Source organism: Peromyscus leucopus, chromosome 12 (genome assembly GCF_004664715.2).
Source record: "Peromyscus leucopus breed LL Stock chromosome 12, UCI_PerLeu_2.1, whole genome shotgun sequence".
NCBI lineage: Eukaryota > Metazoa > Chordata > Mammalia > Rodentia > Cricetidae > Peromyscus > Peromyscus leucopus.
Genome location: NC_051073.1, coordinates 72416539 through 72439517, shown reverse-complemented (window position 1 = coordinate 72439517; position 22979 = coordinate 72416539). Strand labels below are relative to the sequence as shown.

The window sequence follows — 22979 nt, the reverse complement described above, 5'->3', positions numbered from 1 at the left end:
TTGTATTCCCTCTGTACATGTCTGCACCCAAATTTCCTTCTTTTATGAGGAGTCAAGTTATTCTGCGTTGGGACCCACTCCAGTGGTTTTATTTAACTTTCTGAGGTAGTATGGGGCTGGGACTTCTACATTTGAACCTGGGGTGGGGAGAGGCAAATAATTCAGTGTACAATATGTCTCCTGAAAAGAAACTTGTAATTTTGGTGAAATCCAATGTTGTTCTTGTCATTTGAATTTTTAATGTCACATTTAAGGCATCGTGGCTGACTCAATGGCCATGAAACTTACCCTTTCAGATTCTTCTAAGAGTTTTGAATAGTCTCAGTTTTACTGTTTAGGCTTCACTCTGTTTTCATTTGTGTATATCGTAAGGTGAGTCTGTGAACGAAAATTCCTGAGAAAGAAGCTATATCTGGCTGTTAATGACAAATTCCTGGAAAGACTCTGTGTCTGTAGAGACTGATGGATCGATAGGAATTCCAGTACTGTGGAGAGGTTGGAATTTTGCAGGTTCAGAAGCTAACTACTTTTCTTGGGCTAGTTTTAGCCTTCTGGCATAGCCATTCCTTGCCCCACTCTGTATCTGAATCAACATCTCATGATAATAAATAAAAACCTCCTAGAAGCTAATAACTTAGCAGAACACTAGACTCCACCTATCCAAGAGCTAAGAATGTCATTAGATGGCATCTTTGGACACAGAGTAGCTCCCCCATCTCATTGTACCCGCCCCTCTTGTGTACTCACCAGTGTATTTTAAACTTGGCTTGATTTACAACTTTCTTTCTTCCATAAAACTAGAAAAGCTCTGTGAAACTGCTTCCATGTTGGAACAAGAAATTTTGTAATTTTGTAAGCTGAATCTTTGCTCCCAGACCATGGACACTCAAAATGTTTCCAGAATTAACTATTTCGTATTCCCTTTAAAATGAGAGCTGTGATTTTGCCTCAACAGTTATGGTGCCCAAGGCAGGGCCTGAGATGATCCACTTTTCATTGGAAGAATCATCTGAATGGAAGCCAAGACCATAGAACTATGGAATCTGTCTTACCTGGTGCTATTCCCTTGGGTGAATTGTTGGTGAGTTCTTCCTGTGGTTTGGGCTTTGGTACATTTGTCTAATGGTTAATTAAGCTGAGCTAGTTAAGAAGGACCCTACTTTGATAACGTTTTCTTTGCTTTCAAAGTGTTTGGTTTAATGCATCTAATTTGTTGTTTTGCTTTGAAAGACTTTTGGTCTAGACATTTGTCTTTGCTTGCTTGTTTACTTCCGATCTCTAAAAGCATTGTGGATTCTGACTGTTCAACTTATTTTCAATATTTTGTTTACCTTTGGAACTTGGAGGGCATTTTGGTTTTTGCTTTGTTTGTCTTTTTTTTTTTTTTTTTTGGTCTTTGAAGTATTTTGATTTATTATCAGTTGGCCTTTGTCTCCTGACATTCCTCCTCAAATGCATAACTCTGTGTTTTCCTGCTGCTTCTCCTGTGATCTTGTCAAGCCTTCAGCTTAGAAGTCTTATGAGCACCAAGTGATAAAGACACTGACGACAAGAGACACTTGTTCCCTCCCACCCAAAATGGTGGAGATGTCAGGGGAACACCCCTACAGTCTGCACCAACCTCATGGGAAACCCCATTCCTGGGTAAGAAGGAACTTTACTGGCTCACTTGGGGAGGTATAGACAAGGTCACCCACTGTCTTGAGTTCACTCATGTTATTATAAACATACAGGATAATTCAGAGACCCAGTACAGGCAGATGGAGAAAGTTGATCCCAAAAGAGGCTAACCTAAAACTAACCCTAAACATATTCCCAAGCTTGCACAGACAGGCAACTTTTCAGGAGAAAAGGAAAACATTTATATATGCACACATGCACACACACACACACACACATATATGCATATACACATACATATATATTCACATAAACATATATATGCATACACGTATATGTACACACACATATATGAACATACACACATACACACATATACATACACAAATATACACATACATATATATTCACACACATATGTATATGCACACACATATATATATGAACACACACACACATATATGTGTATGTACATATACATATATATGGGGAACAAGGTTTCCAAAAGGAGGAGATGTTTTCAGATAAGCCAGCATCAGGTACTGTAGTTGGCTTTATGTGTGATAATCATTAACTTGAAAGTATTTGAAAAAAAGGAGACATCTCCAAACTTGTTTATTTTATACACTTAACAAAGTCCTAGGCAATAAGGTTTTTTTTCTTTTTGAATCACAAACAGGGAGCCTGCTTTAATTAAAATGTAATATTCCTGCTAACAATAACAAAAAACCCTGATAAAATTGGTAATGCAAAATAAATAAGAGCTCTTAAAGAAAACTACGTGTGGCAGAGCATGGTGGCACATGCCGGCAGTTAATATCAGCACTCTGAGGCAGAGGCAAGTAGATCTCTGAGGCCAGCCTGGTCTACAGAGTTCCAGGATAGCCAGGGCTACACAGAAAAACCCTGTCTTGAAAAAAAAAAAAAAAAAAAAAAAAAAAAAAAAAAAAAAGAAAAGAAAGAAAGAAAAAAAAAAAGAAAACTATAAATGAGTTAAATTAGATGCTAAATGAAAACCATTAATTAGAAGGAATTTTGGCGTTTATAGTAACTGGAGAAGGAACTCCCTGCTCTTCTCTTTCCCTGGCCTTGCTTCTTTGTCTTTGATTTATAGGTTTCCTTTAGCAGCATCTTTATTATACAAACTAATCACAAAATTCCTTTCAGCCTTATATTAAAGGTCTCAGACTGGCCATCACTAAGGTCCCCACAGCTCAGGGAAATGCTCAGCCTGTTAAGATAACCAAAGGAACCTAAGTCTGCATCCCTAGTCTGACATTCCCTGGGTTGTGCAGAGACCATCTTCAAACATCTTGGTAAGTTCCCCTGTCTGTTATTTGACTGGTTCATCCTGTTGGATATGGGTTCTACATTCCTTCGCTTCTGTTTTTCTAACAAGAAACCCACTAAATGTTTTAGTACAACTACCAAAAAATAAACCTTTTCTATACCCATTCTCTGTTCCTGGGTCATAGCTAGTAACACATGGCTTTTCTGGGGAACATCTTCTTAAAAACTGATCTCTCGCCCCTGTACTGGTCTGGCAGATATAAACATTCTCAAAAGATACTTATGTCTCCCATCTGACTATCAGACTATTGAGACAATTGGCCCCAAGGATAATGGAATTTCCCCAGGAATCTTGGTGCTGGGAAAAGGAAAATGCACCAAGAGAAGATGAACTTATTTCCCTGAGGGAGGTTTCACTTGACTGGGTGAGATAAAAACCCAGATAATAACTCAATGATGGATATGACCTGCACCTTGACCAGGACTGCTCATGCGAATATCCTTGGCCTCCCCGATCTTCAAGACTCTAAAGGTAGACCTGAGGGGTTTTCTGTGTATTTGTAACCTACTTTCCAAGGTGACCACATTAAAGAAATCTCCTCCTCCCTCAACAACACCCCCCCCCCACGTCCTACCTTTAATTTGGTTCTTGTAATTGGCTTGTTGTGGAAGGGCGGCCAGACCCAACTTGGCATAAGTTGTGACCTCCAAGTCATCTCCTAAAAAGCAGGCTGGGACAGAATGAAAAAGTCACTTCTACCTCAGCTCCTTAGACAGGAGAGAGGAACAGAGAGAGGAAGAGGCAGAGAGAAAGAGAGGTAAAGAGAGGGAGAGAAAGGAGAGAGAGAGAGAGAGAGAGAGAGAGAGAGAGAGAGAGAGAGAGTCGTGAAATAGAATATTTTTTTTTACTATGTTAAGATGTGTTGCTGTTTCACCTTGCCTACCTAAGGCACCTGATTGGTCTAATAAAAAGCTGAATGGCCAATAGCCAGGCAGAGGAAGGATAGTTGTGGCGAGTTTAAGGTTTGACTCATGCTGTCAGAGAATATGCTACAGGTGCACAGTAAAGCAGGTCCAGACTGGGAAACAAACAACAACAACAAAAAACCCCAACCCTCTAAACAGGTTACAGTGTGTTTAAAAATGTGTGTAGGCACTTAAGAAAGAAAAGAAAATGGGTATAGACAGCCATAGGAAAAAAATTAGTTTAAAAATAATAAAGTCTTAGCCGGGCAGTGGTGGCGCACGCCTTTAATCCCAGCACTCGGGAGGCAGAGGCAGGCGGATCTCTGTGAGTTCGAGGCCAGCCTGGGCTACCAAGTGAGTTCCAGGAAAGGCGCAAAGCTACACAGAGAAACCCTGTCTTGAAAAACCAAAAAGAAAAAAAAAAAAATAAAGTCTTTAAAAAGACAATAGTAACCTCAATTACTATTTTTTTAGGATGTTTTTATTTTCCTGGAAAGACAAAAATAAAACTCTGCCCTGACCCTAATTTGGTGTGTTTTTCCTTTGCAGATGTAGAATCACCACATCAGTTGATGAATTATCATCCCTCCTCATCAAGAGGTCTCTCCTGTTTGAATCAAATTTTTATTAATTTTGATGGTATCCATAGCTTTTCTTCTGTGAAAATAAAAGCAAAACCCCTTGACATATATGCTGGTTTTCATTCTGAGGTCAATGTATCTTTATATAGGCCGATTTAATTCAGTAGTTTTTTTATTGTCCAATGTCTCTCTATAGCTGTTGTTCCTTTCTTATTAGCATTTAGAAAATTCAACGTTAATAAAGCATTGTGTAATCTGAGGTGGTATTGTGTTCCCGAAATATTGTGTACCCTAGTAAACTTATCTGGAGTCAGAGACAGAACAGCCACAATATTAAACATAGAGGATAGGCAGTGGTAGCAAACACCTTTAATCCTAGCATTCCAGAGGCAGAAATCCATGTGTTCAAGGATACAGCCAAGCATGGTTACTTACTCACACCTTTAATCCCAGAAAGCGAACCTTTAATCCCAGGGAGTGAGGCAGAAAACAGAAAGATATATAAGGCGTGAGGACCAGAAACTAGAGGCATTTGGCCTGGTTAAGCATTTGGCTGGTTAAGCTTTCAGGCTTCTAGCAGCAGTTCAGCTGAGACCCATTCTGGATGAGGACTCAGAGGCCTCTAGTCTGAGGAAACAAGACCAGCTGAGGATCCGGCGAGGTGAGGTAGCTGTGGCTTGTTCTGGTTCTCTGATCTTCCAGTTCACCCCAATACCTGGCTCAGGTTTGATTCTATTAATAAGAACTTTTAAGACTCCTGATACAGTAATCAATCTCTGGGGGTCTTTATTATCCCTTTCTGTTTATTAAGCATTTTTAAGTGCTATTAGATCTTTCTAAAACTGCCTGTCCTGTAGAATTGTGTGGTATACCTGCAATATATTTTATGTTGTAATATGCAAAAACTGTTTAATTTTAGTAGAGACATATGATGGAGCATTGTCAGTCTTAATTTGTACAGCTATTCACACAATTGCCATAGCTTCTAATAAATGTGTAATTACAGAATCAGCCTTTTCAGAACTCAAAGCAGTTGCCTATTAAAATCCTAAATATGTATCTATGGTATGGTGTACATATTTTAATTTTCCCAACTCCATAAAATGATACACATCCATTTACCAAATTTCATTTCTTTGAGTACCCTATGGGTTACTTCCTGTAGGTAGTGGAGTTTGGCTATATAAAGAACAAGTAGGACATTTTCTTATAATTTCCTTGGCTTGTTGCCAAGTAATGGAAAAATCCTTTTTCAAATCCTTGTTATTGATGTGGTGTTCTTTTTTTTTTTAAATGAAATTCAGAGACCTCCAGCATATTTTCTATTAATAATTGATCAATTTCATCACTACTTTGTGTTAGAGGGCCTGCCAGACCTGTGGAATCTGATATGTGTTTTTTATATATGTGGGATGATTTCTATTCCTCACTATTTCTTCTAATTATATAAATAACGAAGTTAATTCACAATTATCAGGAATAAGTTCAGCAGTTTCCATGTGTAAAACAACTCTTTCCGCATATTGAGAGTCAGCAACTATATTAAGAGTTTCTGAAAAATAGTACCAGGAGAATAGCATATAATTTCAACTTTTGGACAGAATCATAAGGTCTTTGAGACATTTTATTTAAACTTCCTGATTTATAACCTGCCTTTCTTGACTTATTTCCATCAGTATAGAATATAGGGACTCCAGAAATTGATGTGCCCTGTACAATGTGAGGAAGGATCCAGTTTGTAGTGGGTAGCTGTTCCAGCTTTAATCTGGAAATACCACCCCCAGTGAGGCTTCCCGTAACTGCCATGCCTACCTATGATCTGCCCCTGAGGTGAGGCAGAGACTGGAGCCCTTAAGGCCTGAGGTCCAGATGTGCTGGCTCTCTTGGTTCCTGCTGATCCTGGATATTGGGTGGTAGACTGAGTAGAGTTCTCCAGAGAACCTTGCTGGACTGTATTGCACCTCTCCTGGACCCTGTAACCTGTCCCTTCACTTGTTGTAAGTTACCCCCAAATAAACCTCCTTTTTAACTACGTGGAGTTGCCTTAATAAATCCCCCACTACCAGTTAGTTCTCTTTATAAAATGAATTCTCTTGCTTTTGGGATATTTGTTGTTAATCTCGCTTTAAAAAATATTGCAAGCTCTTTACCAATGTTTATTTTCTGCCCATAAAGAGGAAATTTCAGCATTAGTAAAAGGTACTAAATTTTTGCTGGGTCTATTCCTGCTAATTGATGAAGTTTTAATTTTCCTTTTAAAATCAATTCAGAAACCTTTTGTACATAAGTCTTTAATTTTTTATTCTGTTTGTGTGGTAAAAATATCCATTCTAAGATAATATCTTCCCTCTGCACTAAAATCCCTGTAGGGGAATGTGTAGAGGGTATAATAACCAGAATGCAATCAAGCTCTGTATCCAAACGATCCACGTGTTCCTCCTGTAATTTCTTTTTTTTACCAAAGCCAATTCTTTCTCAGCTTCAACTGATAATTCTCTTGGACTAAGTCCTTGTGACCTTGTAAGGTTTGAAACAAATTATTCAATCCAATTGTGGCCATAGCCAATTAATGTTTCCCAGCAATTTTTGAAAGTCATTAAGAGTCTGCAATCGATTTCTCCTGATTTGTACTTTTTTGGGGTTGAATGTTTTGTAAACCTACTTTACATCCCAGGTAATTAATAGAATTTACTCCTTGTACTTTTTTCAGGAGCAATTTGTAATCCCCAAAAGCCAATTTTTTTTTTTTTTACTTCTTCAAAAATTGGTCCCAAGAGTGGGTTTGTTGCTCTGATAAACCTGAATGTGTGGGTTCTTAGCCTCTGGAACTGGTTTGTGGGGTGAATGTGGAAGAGTTTGGAGCTGCACACTAGGGAACCCCTAGAGTGCCGAGTGCATCGCTCAAGGGAACATTCTGGTGTGAGAGTTTGGAAGACCAGACCGCCGAGAGAAATGTAGACGGTGAAAGCCAGGAGCAGAAAGTTCCAGAAGGAAACAGGGAACTTAGTTACAAGCCATTCTTTTTTGTGCTATTTTGGCAAAGAATCTGGTTGTATTTTGCCATGTGCTGAAAAATCTGAAGGAAATAGGGTTTAAAAGTAATGAACTTGATTGCTTGGTAGAGGCAAGACAGCATGGCATTTATGGTTATCGTTCACTCTATTTAGTGAGATCTGTAGTGAGCATTCAAAGCAGAGCGATGTGGAAACTTGTGGGTTGGCGAAGAAAAGAGTGTGAAGTGTCCTTAAGTGTCAGGACAGGCTGGAAGACGGGTGTGGACAAAGTGGCTGCAATTGTTATGATTACCAGAATTAAGCGGCAACCAGTACACTTTGCACTAGGACAACAGGAAAAGGCAAGACCCTACCCATTGCCAACACTGAAAACTCCCAGGTGTAACTATGGCAACATCCTTCAAAAATGGTCATTGGAAAAGGTGAGAAAACAAAGATAGCCTTCAGGACATTCCAATCCAGGAGGGCTGCATCAGGAAATGTTTTCCAGATACAAGCTGCCCCAATTACCTAATTAATTAAATCCCACTAGATTTTTTCTCTCTCTCTCCTTTTCACTGTTCAAAGTTTATTTGGTGTTTTTGTTGGCATGATGCTTGCGGAGTTGGTTGCATCATTCATATTCAGAACTTACTTTTTGTATAATATTGCAATGTGCACTACAGACACATAACACACACAATTACATCCTTTAGAATAGTTTTGCACAAGACACGCATAATGGATTTATACACTGGAACCAGGGTATGATGAATTGGGAACTCGTCGGCCTAGGCATGTTTGGTGAGGGTCCACAGGTTAATTGAAGCCTGCACACACTTGGCAGCGTGTCTCAGGGACAGTGGGACTGTCACATTAACCAGGTTACCACTACACAAGTACCACTTAGCATCAGGATGAAGCTGTGGGAACTGAGGTTTTCTCCAGGTCACCTTAACACAACAGCATTAAACACAGCTCAGATGAGGAGACAGAGTGTGTTCTCCATAGAAACCCAGCTACAGCCTGGACCCTGAAGTTCTAGGACATCTGAGGACTTTAGAACTGCAGCTCTTGCTGAATTTCCCCAGAGCTTATCTGCACTCTTCGTCAAGTGAGACTCCTCTTCAGGAGTCGGAGTTACCTTCACTACATGTGAGATTCCATTTTGTCCCAGGACACAAGAAGCACCGAGGAATCATTCTTGATCCCATAGAGACCACTCATCATGATGGATATGGGATGAAACCACTTAAGATCCTTCATTATGCCCTGGGCCAAGTCTTCCACAGAGAGTCCAGTGGTCCAGGATGTGTAAACTTTCAGGTTGATCTCATCATAGGTACTGTCAACCACCTTCTTGTGAACCTCTCTCCACTGCTCCTGGTCTGCATCAGTGTCCAGCTCTGGGTTCAGATTCTTCAGGGAGACGCCGGCAACATTCACGCCTCTCCACATGGGCACATTGGAGTCTCCATGCTCCCTTAGGCCCCATCCATGACAGCCCAGCGGGCGAACGCCCAGCCTTTCTCCCATCAGGTAACAGTCCTGAGCTGAATCCAGATTGTAATCTGATAACTTGGTTTTGGGGAAAGCCACTTGTTTTCTAAGTCACATAGATAAAGATAGGCACCAGGTTTGAAACGATAAGCAGCTTGCAGTTTGAACTGTACTTCTCAACGTTGGGAATGATGAACTGGTAGATGTTCACGTTTCGCTGACCCAAATTGAGTCAACGCTCTCCCTCTTGCTGGCAGGTCCCCCGCTGTGATAATGACCAGCTTGGAGTTTGCAGTCACATAATAGTCTTTGCCAGAGACAATTTTTGGCATTCTAAGGGAAAGGCTGCCATGCTGGAGATCAATCACCTCTCCCTTCAGTTTGTCTTCTGTGACATCAATAAGAGCAAGCTTATCTTGCCAAATCCTTCATTAAGATATGGAGGGCAGACGAGGCCATGGTGGTGCACGCCTTTAATCCCAGCACTTGGGAGGCAGAGGCAGGTGGATCTCTGTGAGTTTGAGGGTAGCTTGGTCTACAGAGCGAGTTCCAGGAGAGCCAGGGCTACATAGTGAGACCCTGTATTAAGAAACAAACAACAAAAACAAACAAACAAACAAACAATCAAACTTTCCCCAAACAAACAAAGGATACTGATGGTACAAGTCATGCCAAAGGCATCATCCCCAATGACACTACTCTTGTCCTGGGCAGTGCTGGATGCAAAATGGCATGGTCAGGGATCAGTGACAGTGGCCCCAGCACTGGGTCTCCCTCTTAAAGCCTCACTTCTTTTGTTTTGAGACAGAGTCTCCCCACATAGCTCAGATGGGCCTCAAAATCTTCCCTCCTCAGCATCTCTGATAATGAGGTTATAGGTGTGGGATACCATCAACTCCTTCTCCATTCCTGAATACCCATTCTGGAAGAAATTTTGAGTATCTGAAACTACTGAGGAACACATTTAAACCATGTCCATACCCACTAATGTTAATAAATATATTGATGTAATTAGTGTGTGTCGTAGGGTCTCAATTGCTGTCAAGAGACACCGTGACGGTGACAACTCTTATAAAGGAAGACATTTAATTGGGGTGGCTTACAGTTCAGAGGTTTAGTCCATTATCATCATGGTGGGACATGGCGGCATGCAGGCAGACATGGTGCTGGAGACTGAGTTGAGATTCCTACATCTTGACTCACAGGCAAAGGAAGTGGTCTCTGACAATGGGCATGGCTTGAGCATATATGAGATCTCAAAGCCCGCCTCCACAGTGACACACTTCCTCCAACAAGACCACACCTACTCCAACATGGTCACACCTCCTAATAGTGCCGCTCCCTTTGGGGGCCATTTTCTTTCAAACCATCTCTGTGTGTGTGTGTGTGTGTGTGTGTGTGTGTGTGTGTGTGTGTGTGTGTGTTTGTGTGTGTGTGTGTGTGTCGGAATATTCATAGTATATGTTTAGGAGGATCTCTGAAAAGATCTACAAAATACAGCAGTAGTGACTTTTAGGGATTAATATTATATTTTATATAATATTTATTATTATAGTATTCTTTATGTTGTTAGAATTTTCTATGTAAGAGTTTAGTATCATTTACAAGTTAAATAAGCTATTTGTGGTCATTTGAGTTTCTGTAAAAGTGGTTTCTTGGAGAGAGGAGAGTTCTGAGGGGTCTTGCGGTTGGCCAACTTGTGGGTGCCAGAACGAAGCAGAAGTGGCTGTGGTATCCCCACTCACCGACCTGTGAAGCAGCTGGCCAACAGTGTTTATTCCTGACTCCCCTTAGATGCCCTACAGCCCTGTTCCAAGTCCCACATGTGTGCACTGGGCTCAATATTATGTTCTGTCACATGCCAAGAGTGGCTTCTTAGCTGGCTGGCTGCAGTCAGTACCTTTAAATATCATTTCCACTTTAAAATCTTCCATGCTGTTTCCAATAGACCCGGACATGCGAATCTTCATTCATATATTTGCTAACCGAGTTAGATTGTGAATGTCTTAGTGACATCTATGGTCGTGGTGATTTCAATTGTGGAGAAGGCTGGAAAGGCACCCTGTGGCATTAAGGAATGGGAAAATTCCACTCTCAATGGGAACATGAAATGTCAAACAGGTAAAGCCAGTCTAGTGTTCTGCTACCCTGACTTCTACACAGAGTAAAAAAAAAAAAAAAAAAAAATGCTCACAACCTCAATCTACAAGTTACACAGTAATTTGAACATGTGAGACATCACTCAAACATATCCATAATGAGTTTAAGATACTATCTCTCTCTCTCTCTCTCTCTCTCTCTCTCTCTCTCTCTCTCTCTCTCTCTCTCTCTCTCTCTTTCTTTGAGCCAAGATTTCTCTGTGTAGCCCTGGCTGTCCTGGAACTCACTCAATAGACCAGGCTGGCCTCAAACTCAGATATCTGCCTGCCCCTGCCTCCCAAGTGCTGGGATTAAAGTTGTGGGGCCACCACTGCCTGCCTATGCCAACACCACCCGGCTAAGATACTATTTTTCATCTATGGTATTAGAAATAATCAAAACATTTTATGGCACAATCCTTTTGTGTTTGGTTTTGTTGTTGTTGTTGTTTTGTTTTGTTTTTGTATTTTTGTTTTTCGAGACAGGGTTTCTCTGTGTAGCTTTGCAGCTTGTCCTGGAACTCACTTTGTAGACCAGGCTGGCTAAAAACTCACAGAGATCCGCCTGCCCCTGCCTCCCGAGTGCTGGGATTAAAGGTGTGCGCCACCACTGCCTGGTGGCACAATACTTTTGTAATGTTAAGGAGAGACAGAACATTCACTGATGGGAGATAGAATGCTGTAATACTTTTAGAAAGCGGCTTGAGAGTATCTGTCAAAATTTGAGTGAGGCGGCGGTGGTGGTGGTGCATACCTTTAATCCCAGCACTCTGGAGCCAGAAGCAGGCAGATCTCGGAGTTCGAGGCCAGCCTGGTCTGCAGAGTGAGTCCCAGGACAGCTAGTGATACACAGAAAAAACTTGTCTCAAAAAACTAAAAAAAAGAAAGAAAGAAAGAAAGAAAGAAACCCATTTAACCCATTTACTTTGGCCAGCCAGTCATTGTTTATCAGACTAACATGCTTTCTCATGCATGCAGTAAAATGCAGGTAAAGCTACCTATCATAAAATTAAGAAAACTTTTTTGAGATTTTATTCATTTTTTAATTTTATGTTTATGGGTGTTTTGCCTGTATGTATATTGTGTGCACCATGTGTGTACAGTGTCCATGGAGGTCAGAAGAGGGCGTTGGCTCCCCTGGGACTGGAATTACAGATGGTTGATGGCGACCATGTGGGTGGTGGGAATTGAACCTGGGTCCTCTAGAATAGCAGTCAGAGCTTTTAACTGCTGTACCAGTTTTCCTGTCCCATCAGAGATTTTTAAAAAAACAATTATTATTATTATGCTGTGTGTATGCATGGTGTGTGAGTGTGAGTGTGTGTGTGTGTGTGTGTGTGTGTGTGTGTGTGTGTGTGAAGGTGCCTGTGCCATGACGTGTATGTGGAGGACACAGACAACTTTGTATCGTCTGACCTTTCTCTCCACTTTTATATGTGTTCCAGGAATCAAACTCAGGTCGCCAAGCTTGCCTCCCTCACCGTTTCCTTTGGAGTTGACTTGAAATCAACTAATAAAGAAAGTATTAAATAAATTGTCAAGCATCCATGCAGCAAAAAACTTTGTGGATTTTTGAAAGAAGGAAACAGCTCTGTGTACACTGACGGGGAAATGTTGACTAAGCTGCGGCTTTAAACAGTAGCGATCACCCAACATGTGAAGTACACAGTAGTTTCATCATCTTAAAAGTTGTAAATAAAAAGGACTAGTTACCTGTTTCCCATCCACCTGGGGCTTAGTTACGTGTGTGATGTGTAACAGCTTGTTGCTAGGGCTGCTGAAGCGTTCAGAAACTACCACAGACCATGTGATTTACCGACATAAACATTTCTCATCCATCTGGACTCTAGAACTTCAAGAACATGGTGTCCTCAGCGATTTTTGTCTTCTGAGCTCTTTCTCTTCTCGGCTTGTAGATGGCTTCCCCGGGTGTCTTCATGAGGTCTTCTGTCCGTGTGTCTGTCCTAACTGCATAAGGATAACGCATGCCCGAAGGCCTGCCTCAGGGACAGCTCTTCACCCGGATCTCTTTTTAAAGCAGTGGTTTCCAGATGTACCTTAGTCCCATTCTGAAGTACGAGGAGCTTGGACTTCAGTGGGGGAGTTTGAGCCGAGGAAGGGGATCCAGTCAGCTCACAACAAGAAGGGATTCCTTTTTATGCCTCAGAGAAGTGGCACAACCAGCTATGACCATGCCGGTCCCGGGGGAGGGAAGCTGTTGAGTCAGCGAACAGGTGAGAAAAGAAGCCGTGTCTGCCTTTCCAAGTTTATGTTGTCCTCCATATGTGACACAGATTTGTGAAACTTAATCGGGGTAACTGGGCCTCAGACATTCGTAGGCCCCCAGACCTTAACACAACTGATTCCTTGATGGGAGAGTACCATTTCGGCCAGAAGATTCAGCACAGAAATAGCCCCACCAGCCAAAATGAAAACAAAGACCTATTTCATCAAAGTCCATAGTTCTGGGAAAGTCTCTAAATGTACTAACCTTGTTTTTTGGCTTCTATCAGTCTACACCTGGCTAACTGTTCTTGTGAATAACTGAAATATGTCTTACTGTGCTTAAAAGTTCACCCTGAGAAAGGCTCAGGGCTACACTGGGATCCTGAACACCCAGTGTGGCTGCCGGCTGGCTAGTAAAGACTTTTGAGTTTCTCCAACCAGAAAAGTGTGTGTGTGTGTGTGTGTGTGTGTGTGTGTGTGTGTGTGTGTGTGTGTGTGTGAGAGAGAGAGAGAGAGAGAGAGAGAGAGAGAGAGAGAGAGAGAGAGAGACCTCCAGTATCAACCTGCTGAGACTTGTCTGAGAAAATTACACAATCCATCCGGAACCAGATTCCTCCATGTCAGCCACACGGAACAGTGCTGGAAATTTTTCAGAGAAATGCCCCCATGGATGTGACTGGTCTGTGCTCCCGGGCTCCTGGTTCACTCACATCATTCCTCTGCTTCCCTGGAGGTGGGGTGCTGGAGGAAGTGAACGGGGAAGGCCTGAGAGCCATTCTAGTGTGAGGCTGCCCTCGCCAGGTATCGAGGGCCATCGGTCTCTATAGTATTTGGCTCTGTCTTGTTTCAAGGATACCTACCTACCTCAGCCACTGCATTGATGGTGACAATCTGTGCGCAGCTCTCCAGCACTCTCTGTGTCCGGGATCCCATTCAATACCTCTCTGCCCCACCCCACCCCCCACTTCCTCCTCCTCACTTTCCCCCTACAGCACTTAACACTTTTGAACACACTATATATTTTCTTGCTTTTTCCCAGGAATCTTTGTCTAGGTTGTTCACAGATGAATCCCAAGCAATTGGGGTCATGCCTGGCCCATATAGACACGTGGTAATTATCAGCTGATTGGCAAGCAGAGCACCTGACCGTCTGATGGCCAAGTCCCTTTCCTTTCTGGCCCATGACCTCATGCCTCTCCTTTCAACATGCCGATCTTCACTTGTCACAGGTGAGGGCAACTAAGGCACCTGGCCTGTTATGTCTTTCAGCCTCGTGATATCCTGTGATTAAGGAGGCAGGAATGTACTTATTTTAGAAATGAAGGCTTACACACGATAAGTAACGTGGTCAAGGTTCTCAGCAGTTAAGATCCCAGATCATCTCCACCTAAGTGTTTTACAATTTGTGACTTGGGACAATCAACTGAGGTCAGAACTTGCCCTTCTGGAAGTGCCTCTGCCACATTCTCTCGCTTGCTACATGTCTTTCTGTTCACCTTCCTAGACATTTAAATCTGCTTCTTCATTTTTAGAGAAACTCTGTGAGTGAGGGTGGGCGGTTAGCCGTGAATGCATTTTCCGGCTGGTTTTATATCAATTTGACACAACCTAGAGCCATTTGGGAAGAGGGACTCTCTCTCAATTGGGAAAATGCCTCCATAGGATGGGACTGTAGGCAAGCCTGTGGGGCATTTTTTAAATTAGTGATTGATGGGGGAAGACCATCCCTGGGCAGGTGGTACCATCCCTGGGCAGGTGGTCCTTGGGTGGATAAGAAAGCGGGCTGAGCAAGCTATGGGGCAAACCAGTAAATAGCACTCCTCCATGGCCTTACCCCACGTTCCTGCCCTGCTTGAATTCTGGCCCTGATTTCCTGCAGTGATGGTCTGTTACCTGGAAGTCTAGGATGAAATAAATCCTTTCTTCCTCAAGTTGCTTTTGGTCATGATATGTTATCACAGCAATAGAAACCCCAACTAAGACAGTACTTATGGCAGATCAATTTCCTGATAGAATCAGATCTGTACAGCAGTTTAGCTGGACAAACATTAACAGAGCACCTCCTGGGCCTCTGGCATGGACAGACTGCAGATTCTGGATCCCAAGAGGACTTTAGATAGCTGTTATCATTTGTTGCTCAATCTGCATATGAGCTTCTCCAAGACAAGGGAGCCCTTGTGAATGTGAGGCCCAAATCTAGGTGAAGAGTGCATGCCCATGTCTCACCAAGCCTTTATATCTCCTCCATCGAACATAGTCAATTTTAGGTGACTTCATGTAGAAGTGGGAATCAGATACTCTTTGGCACAGCAGAAAACTCCCCTAAAACATCCTTCGGCAAGGAAGGCATTATACAATTGTCTTGGAAGTAAATTTGCCTTCTTAATTATGGATGCCTGTGGCTACAATTACAGATAAGTAGTATTTCCCACGTCTAAACTTCTTCCTGCTTCCTTCTCTGAGGCCATGCTGGCAAGCCTCCCTGGGTCTCCTGTTTGATTCTCAGAGGTGGTGAGGGAGATTAAGAGAGCTGGCCTGGCCAGGAGCTCAAAGCGGATGGGGGTGGGTAGGGGCATTGATGCTGAAGAAACATCGTTTGGAACTGACTCCAAGGGAAGGCTCATTGTCCCGCCCCCAGACTTCCAGATGAGGGGCTTCCTGGGTATTCATGTCCTTCCCGGGGTCCTTCTGCCTTTAGTGACTCATGAAGGGAGTATGCAAAACTGCTGTGAGCCATGCCAGGCAGGTGTCACCCCCGGAGCAGGTGCCCAAACTTCTGTCAGGCCTGTATCATAGTCTTCTGTGTCTTGGGCCGGATCCTGCATTTACCCTCCTGGTCTCTGAAGTATTGGTTCCTATTAAACACAGAACACGATTTGTCTTCTGGAAAAGCCAGGGTGGGAAGGAGGCCCACTGTAGATCCCAACAGCACAGGATCTGACAACTTGAGCATGTCACGATTCTTGGTAGATCCTGACAGTACAGGATCTTGCTGTCTTGAGCACATCACTTGGCCTTTTTTTGAGGAAGAGGGGTTTTTGGTGGTTTACAAAGCATGGTGGTGGTGCGCAGAGATGCCAGCTCCAAGCCCCAAAGCCTGCCAAAAGCAACCCTGCATGTTTATAGAACAAAGGCTGTTCTTTCTATCACCTCTGACACAGGTTCTTACCATTTCTCTCCTCAGGCATTTTTGTGGTCTTTTGACACCTCTTGCCTCCCACCTGAATCCTGGATATAATTCTCTTGCACAAGGCCCTTTGAAGATACCCATAAAACTTAGAACCAGGTCAGCTTCCTTGAAATATAGCTTCGCTTTTTCTCTCTAAGCTTATCCCTCACAGCTCAGGCGGCTCCTCACCTCTCCTGAGAGGCTGAGAGGGCTTTTCCTGTTGCCTTGGCTAGCAGGGCCAGCAGCTAGACAGTGGGTCCTCATACTGCCCCTTCTAAAGAGAGATGTCAGCTTTCTGGGGCTCATTAAGATGTGGCCGAACCTCCTCTGTTGGTCCCATCAACCACCTCACCCTGCTCGATCCACTCCAGACCCCCAAGTCTGGGAGAAGAGGGGAGCATAAGGAGATGGTGAGGGATCATGAGGGCAAACAGTTGAGGGTCCTGCCTGCGCGGGCGAGGCTTGGGTGGCCATGATTACTGCTCCTCACATTGCCAGGGCTCTGAGAAGCACATCTCACCATTCAGCAAGAAAATGACTATTTGTGAGTATGATTATAGGTGTTTCCAAGTGGACCTGCAAGTTAGAACGATATATGGATTTTAAAAAAAACTTAAAATTTAAAACTTAAAATTGTTTTCTAGATTCTATTGTTTAAAGGTAAATGATCAGCAAAAAGTGAAATTCAAGGGATTGCTGAACTTGAAAATGAGTATTTCCTCACCCTGGGGGCGCCCTAGGATCCAGGTTTTAATTATTTTACGGCCCGGGCCAAGCTGGCATGCTGACACGCAGAGGCACTTCATTTGGCTGTACACAGTTTATTTAACTGAGTGCCTTGGAAAGGGGCAAGCGCAGAGCCACTGCAATTTGCCAGGTTCCTGTCCACCGCATGTATTGCATCACCGTGGCTCCTTCACATGCTCAGTGAAGATGGGGAGAGAGGGCAAGAAGGGCCTGGGCTGCGGATCCAGACTGTCCGGGTTTGAATACAAATCCATGGTTTGCCAGTTTGGGGTCTTTGGGTGAGTTCATTAATGGCTTTCTGTCTCACTTCCTGAATTGTAAAACGAGGCTGGAAAGACATTGGGTAATTCAATATGTGTAAGGAATTCGGAGTGGTATTGCATACTTCAATGAGTATTCCTTACTGTCTGTGCTGAAGTTAGGGGAAGAAAAAGATACGTACGTAAAACATTAACCTTCGGACTGGAGAGGTGGCTCAGCAGCTAAGAGCACCTGCTGCTCTTGTGCAGGACCAGCTAGTTCCTGGTACTCACACTGACCAGCTAGTTCCCGGTACTCACACTGAGCCACTCATGACTGCCTGGAACTCCAGGGTCAAGCTATCCAGTGCCTCTTTCTGAATCTGCACACATGCGATGCCCATACGGTCAAGTAGGTACACATAAAATAAAAAGGTTTCTCTGTTTGTAAACATTAGGATTGCTAGACTTGTTGCTGAACACTTGCAATCCTAGCGATTGGGATGCTGAGCTAGGTAGAGTGCAGACTGAGGGTCTGAGGCCAGCATGGGCTGTAGCAGAGTAAGGTTCCATCTCAAAACAAGCCTGTAATTTCAATCAGGAAGCACATGCCTAGATAATACCTGTTTCCTACCTGTAGTATTGGAACACATACATCATGTTGTTTGAAAGATAGAACTCTTTAAAGAAATGTCCCGTGTTACATTTCAAAACACTTTCTCTACTTTCAGAACAGCAGCGACCAGGTCTGTGCCTATCACTTAGTCACTATTTTGAATTCTTTGTCCATTTTCCTAACTTCCATCGTGATAACATCGAACGATCCCTTCCTGAAAACCGCAGGTTCGGCTTATCGATTTTGTGGCTCGATTGCTTATCTCTTAGATGCAAAGGAGGATTTTGGTAGTGTCTTTTCGGTTTATTTTTCTCTGCTCCATTTTAAGCTTCCTTGGTGAGACCCTCCCCAACATGGAATAGGGGAGTCAGAATGAGGTAATATCTGACTTGGTCTCGAAAAATTGTGCTTTCTCTTAACTCCAGCCCATATTTCCTTATTCTTTGTAGGGTGGGTGCTTTTGGATTGTGTCTTGGTGATTGTAAATTCAATGCAATGGCTATTCTATGTCTCAGTACTTCCCAAGTTAGGTCTTGATGATTTGTTTTAGTGAGAAATCATCTTGGACTTAACTACAAAGCCTGTCCTTTGGGGAGCCCCTCGGCTCTGCTCATCTTCCTGTGTCTGGGCAGGCTGCGAGGCATTTGCTCTGTAATCTAGATTTTGACCAGACTTTGGTCTGAGTTTGTGCACAGGAACTGGGACTCACTGCTCTCTAGTGCTTTCCGCCCTTTCTTTCTAGCATATTCTCTGTAGTTCCCACATGGAGCAAACCTTGGTGTGCACTGAAGCAACAAGAACCCTACAATCATAGCTATTCCATTTTCTTAACATCCACCTTCCCCTCGACTCTCTTCTATTTCTTCTGTATTGTCTTCAGATTGGTATTTTTATTAATTGATTCTGCTAGATTTTACAGCTATTGGAGTTTATTTATCTATACTAAAAGTGGAAATTGCTGGTAATTAAAAAAAAGTCCCATTTTTATTCTTGTTATTGATTGTGCTAAATGTTGGGAGAGGGAGATTCTGTAATCCAAAAATCCTTTTTTTTTTTTTTTTTGGTTTTTCGAGACAGGGTTTCTCTGCGTAGCTTTGCGCCTTTCCTGGGACTCACTTGGTAGCCCAGGCTGGCCTCGAACTCACAGAGATCCTCCTGTGTAGCATGAATCTTAAAAGTTGTTATTAATAAAATCAAACCTGAGGCGAGTTATTGGGGTCCATGCTGGTAGATCAGAGAGACAGGACAAGCCACAGCTATCTCACCTCGCCGGATCCTCAGCTGGTCTTGTCTCCTCAGACTGGAGGCCTCTGAGTCCTCATCCGGAATGGGTCTCAGCTGAATTACTGCTCAAAAGCCTGAATGCTTAACCAGCCAAAATCTCTAACCAGCCAAATGCTTCTAGTATCTGGTCCTCACGCCTTATATATCTTTCTGCTGTCTACCACCACTCCCTGGGATTAAAGGCTGGCTTTCTGGGATTAAAGGCGTGTCACCATGCTTGGCTATTTCCAATGTGGCCTTGAACTCACAGAGATCCAGAGGGATTTCTATCTCTGGAATGCAAGGATTAAAGGTGTGAGTGCCACCATTTTCTAGCCTTTGTATCTAGTGGCTGTCTGTTCTCTGACCCCCAGATAAATTTATTAGAATACTCAATATTTTGGGGAACACAATACCCCCACACTCCTGGCTCTGCCTCCCGAGTGCTGGGATTAAAGGCGTGCACCACCACCGCCCGGCTAAAAATCCTTTTTTTTTTAAAAAAAAAAATCTTTACTGCCAGGTGATGGTGGTGCTCGCCTTTAATCCCAGCATTTGGGAGGCAGAGGCTGGCAATCTCTGTGAGTTCGAGGCCAGCCTGGTCTACAGAGTGAGTTCCAGGACAGTTAGGGCTGTTACACAGAGAAACCCTGTCTTGAAAAATGTAAAACAAAAACAAAAAACGTTACCAAGTTGTCCTGGGAGAGTGTTTTATTCTTCCTGAGCCTTGGCTTTACAGTTTATAAAACAAGGCAAACAGTTCTCTGAGAACGGTTTTTTGCAAGGAGTGAGTAGTGCGGGTGAGGTCTTTCAGCGGGGAGTTTGGCAGCTGAAAGACTGTTGCTGTGATCTACGGTGTCAGCGCCTGTATCAGTTACTTAACCATTACTGTGTCCGAATAGCTGAGAAAACAGCTGCATGGAAGGCCTCCGAGAGCACGGACTATCACGACAGTGTCCTTGGAGGAGCATGGGGCAGCCCGCCACTCTTTCATATTTCCGTAGACCAGGAAGCAGGGTGGGGTGGAGAGGGGCGCCACTAAACTTCAAGATTGATGGCTCTTCATAGGATTTTCGTCCACATCAGACACACGGGCCTGTGGTCAGGATGCTCCTCCATCTGGCTAGGCTTCCAACACCGGAGATAGTTGCCCTAAATCGCTACTGTGTAGCGATTACCACTCTCTTGCAGCACCCGGCCAGTCCTGAGGAAGAAAGCACAGTCTCTATGATCCACTTTATACACTTGCCAGGGAGCACAAAGAAATTTCTGGAAAGATTCTGTAGTGCAGAGCCCTCCTGACGGATGAGCATTGGAGGAAGTGAGTGAAACTGCATTACTGTGCAGCAGGAGCAGAGAGAGACTGGAGAGATTTGAGCATGAAGGACTCGCTCATTTTCCAGGCATGACAATCTTGTAACACATTGACTACAGGGAAGTCCACAGGGGCAGAAGCACCAGCCAGCCCTCAGCAGGCAAGTCACACACTCCAAAACCATAATGTGTCTACTCTTGGCTAAGAGGTCAGCTCACAGCATATGCCCCACCAACTCCATGCACACATGTATGAACAAGGTCCCTGGGTCTGACTTTTTAAATCATCATCAATCAGCCAAATATGTTATTAATTAAATTGTACATAGGAAAAATGGCTAAGAAGATTCAGATGTTACCACATGCCTTTAATCCCAGCACTCAGTAGGCAGAGACAGGTAGGTCTCTGTGACTTTGAGGCTAGCCTGGTCTACATAGAGAATTCTAGGCTAGCAAAGACTAAGTAGTGAGATCCTGCCTTAAAAATAAGAAAAACAAACAAAAAAAACAAAAAACAAAACAAACAAACAAAAACAACAACAACAACAACAAAACAAAAATAAGTTAAAATGGCAGATTTTATGTTAGGCATATATTACTACAATAAAGAAATTATTATAGAGTTGCATTTATATGCCTGTTGTAGACAACTTGAAAAAATTAAGAAAGCTTTAAAGAGGCATTAAATGTCTTTTTTTCCTTTTAGATTTTTTTGAAGGTCAGTGTGCAACTTCTTTTTTTTTAATTTTTATTTTATTTTATTTTACAATACCATTCAGTTCTACATATCAGCCACGGGTTCCCCTATTCTCCCCCTCCCACACCCTCCCCTTACCCCTAGCCCACCCCCCATTCCCACCTCCTCCAGGGCAAAGCCTCCCCCGAGGACTGCGATCAACCTGGTAGACTCAGTCCAGGCAGGTCCAGTCCCTTCCTCCCAGACTGAGCCAAGTGCCCCTGCATAAGCTCCAGGTTTAAAACAGCTAACTCATGCAATGAGCACAGGACTTGGTCCCACTGCCTAGTTGCCTCCCAAACAGATCAAGCCAATCAACTGCCTCACCTATTCAGAGGGCCTGATCCAGCTGGGGGCCCCTCAGCCTTTGGTTCATAGTTCATGTGTTTCCATTCATTTGGCTATTTTTTTTCAATAATTGAGTAAAACCGAAATTTATTATAAGCCACAGTCATCCTAGAGACCTCCATGCTATATATATATATAGCCTCCATGGTTCTATGGGTTGTGGTCTGATTGTTCTTTATTTTATATCTAGAATCCACTTATGAGTGAGTACATACCATGACTGTCTTTCTGGGTTTGGGTTACCTCACTCAGGATGACTTTTTCTAGTTCCATCCATTTGCCTGCAAATTTCATTGTTTTTCTCTGCTGAGTAGTACTCCACTGTGTATATATACCACATTTTTTTCATCCATTCTTCCGTTGACGGGCATCTAGGTTGTTTCCAGGTTCTGGCTATTACAAATAGTGCTGCTATGAACATAGCTGAGCATGTATCTTTATGGTATGAATCAGCATTCCTTGGGTATATGCCCAAGAGAGAGATGGCTGGGTCTTGAGGTAGTTTGATCTCTAATTTTCTGAGAAACCGCCATACTGATTTCCACAGTGGTTGTACAAGTTTACATTCCCACCAACAGTGGAGGAGTGTTCCCTTTGCTCCACATCCTCTCCAACATTGACTGTCATTGGTGTTTTTGATCGTAGCCATTCTGACAGGTAAGGTGGTATCTCAGAGTCGTTTTGATTTGCATTTCTCTGATGAAGGATGTTGAGCATTTCTTTAAATGTCTTTCAGCCATTTGTGATTCTTGTTTTGTGAATTCTCTGTTTAGCTCTTTAGCCCATTTTTTAATTGGACTGTTCAGTATTTTGATGTCTAGTTTCTTGAGTTCTTTATATACTGTGGAGATCAATCCTCTGTCAGATGTGGGGTTGGTGAAGATCTTTTCCCATTCTGTTGGCTGTCTTTTTGTCTTAATGACTGTGTCTTTTGCCCTGCAGAAGCTTCTCAATTTCGAGAGGTCCCATTTATTAATTGTTGTGCTCAGGGTCTGTGCTGTTGGTGTTTTATTTAGGGAATGGTCTCCGGTGTCAATGCGTTCAAGAGTGCTTCCTACTTTCTTTTCTATTAAGTTTAGTGTAACTGGATTTATGTTCAGGTCTTTGATCCACTTGGACTTGAGTTTTGTGCATGGTGACAGATATGGATCTATTTGTAATCTTTTACATATTGAGATCCAGTTATGCCAGCACCATTTGTTGAAGATACTTTCTTTTTTCCATTGTATAGTT

General features: G+C 43.0%; 1 pseudogene; it reads right to left on the bottom strand.

Annotated features, from left to right (window-relative positions):
• Positions 1 to 8509: 8509 nt before the first annotated feature.
• LOC114697125 lies at positions 8510 to 17873 on the bottom strand (annotated as a pseudogene).
• Between the last annotated feature and the right edge of the window lie 5106 nt (positions 17874 to 22979).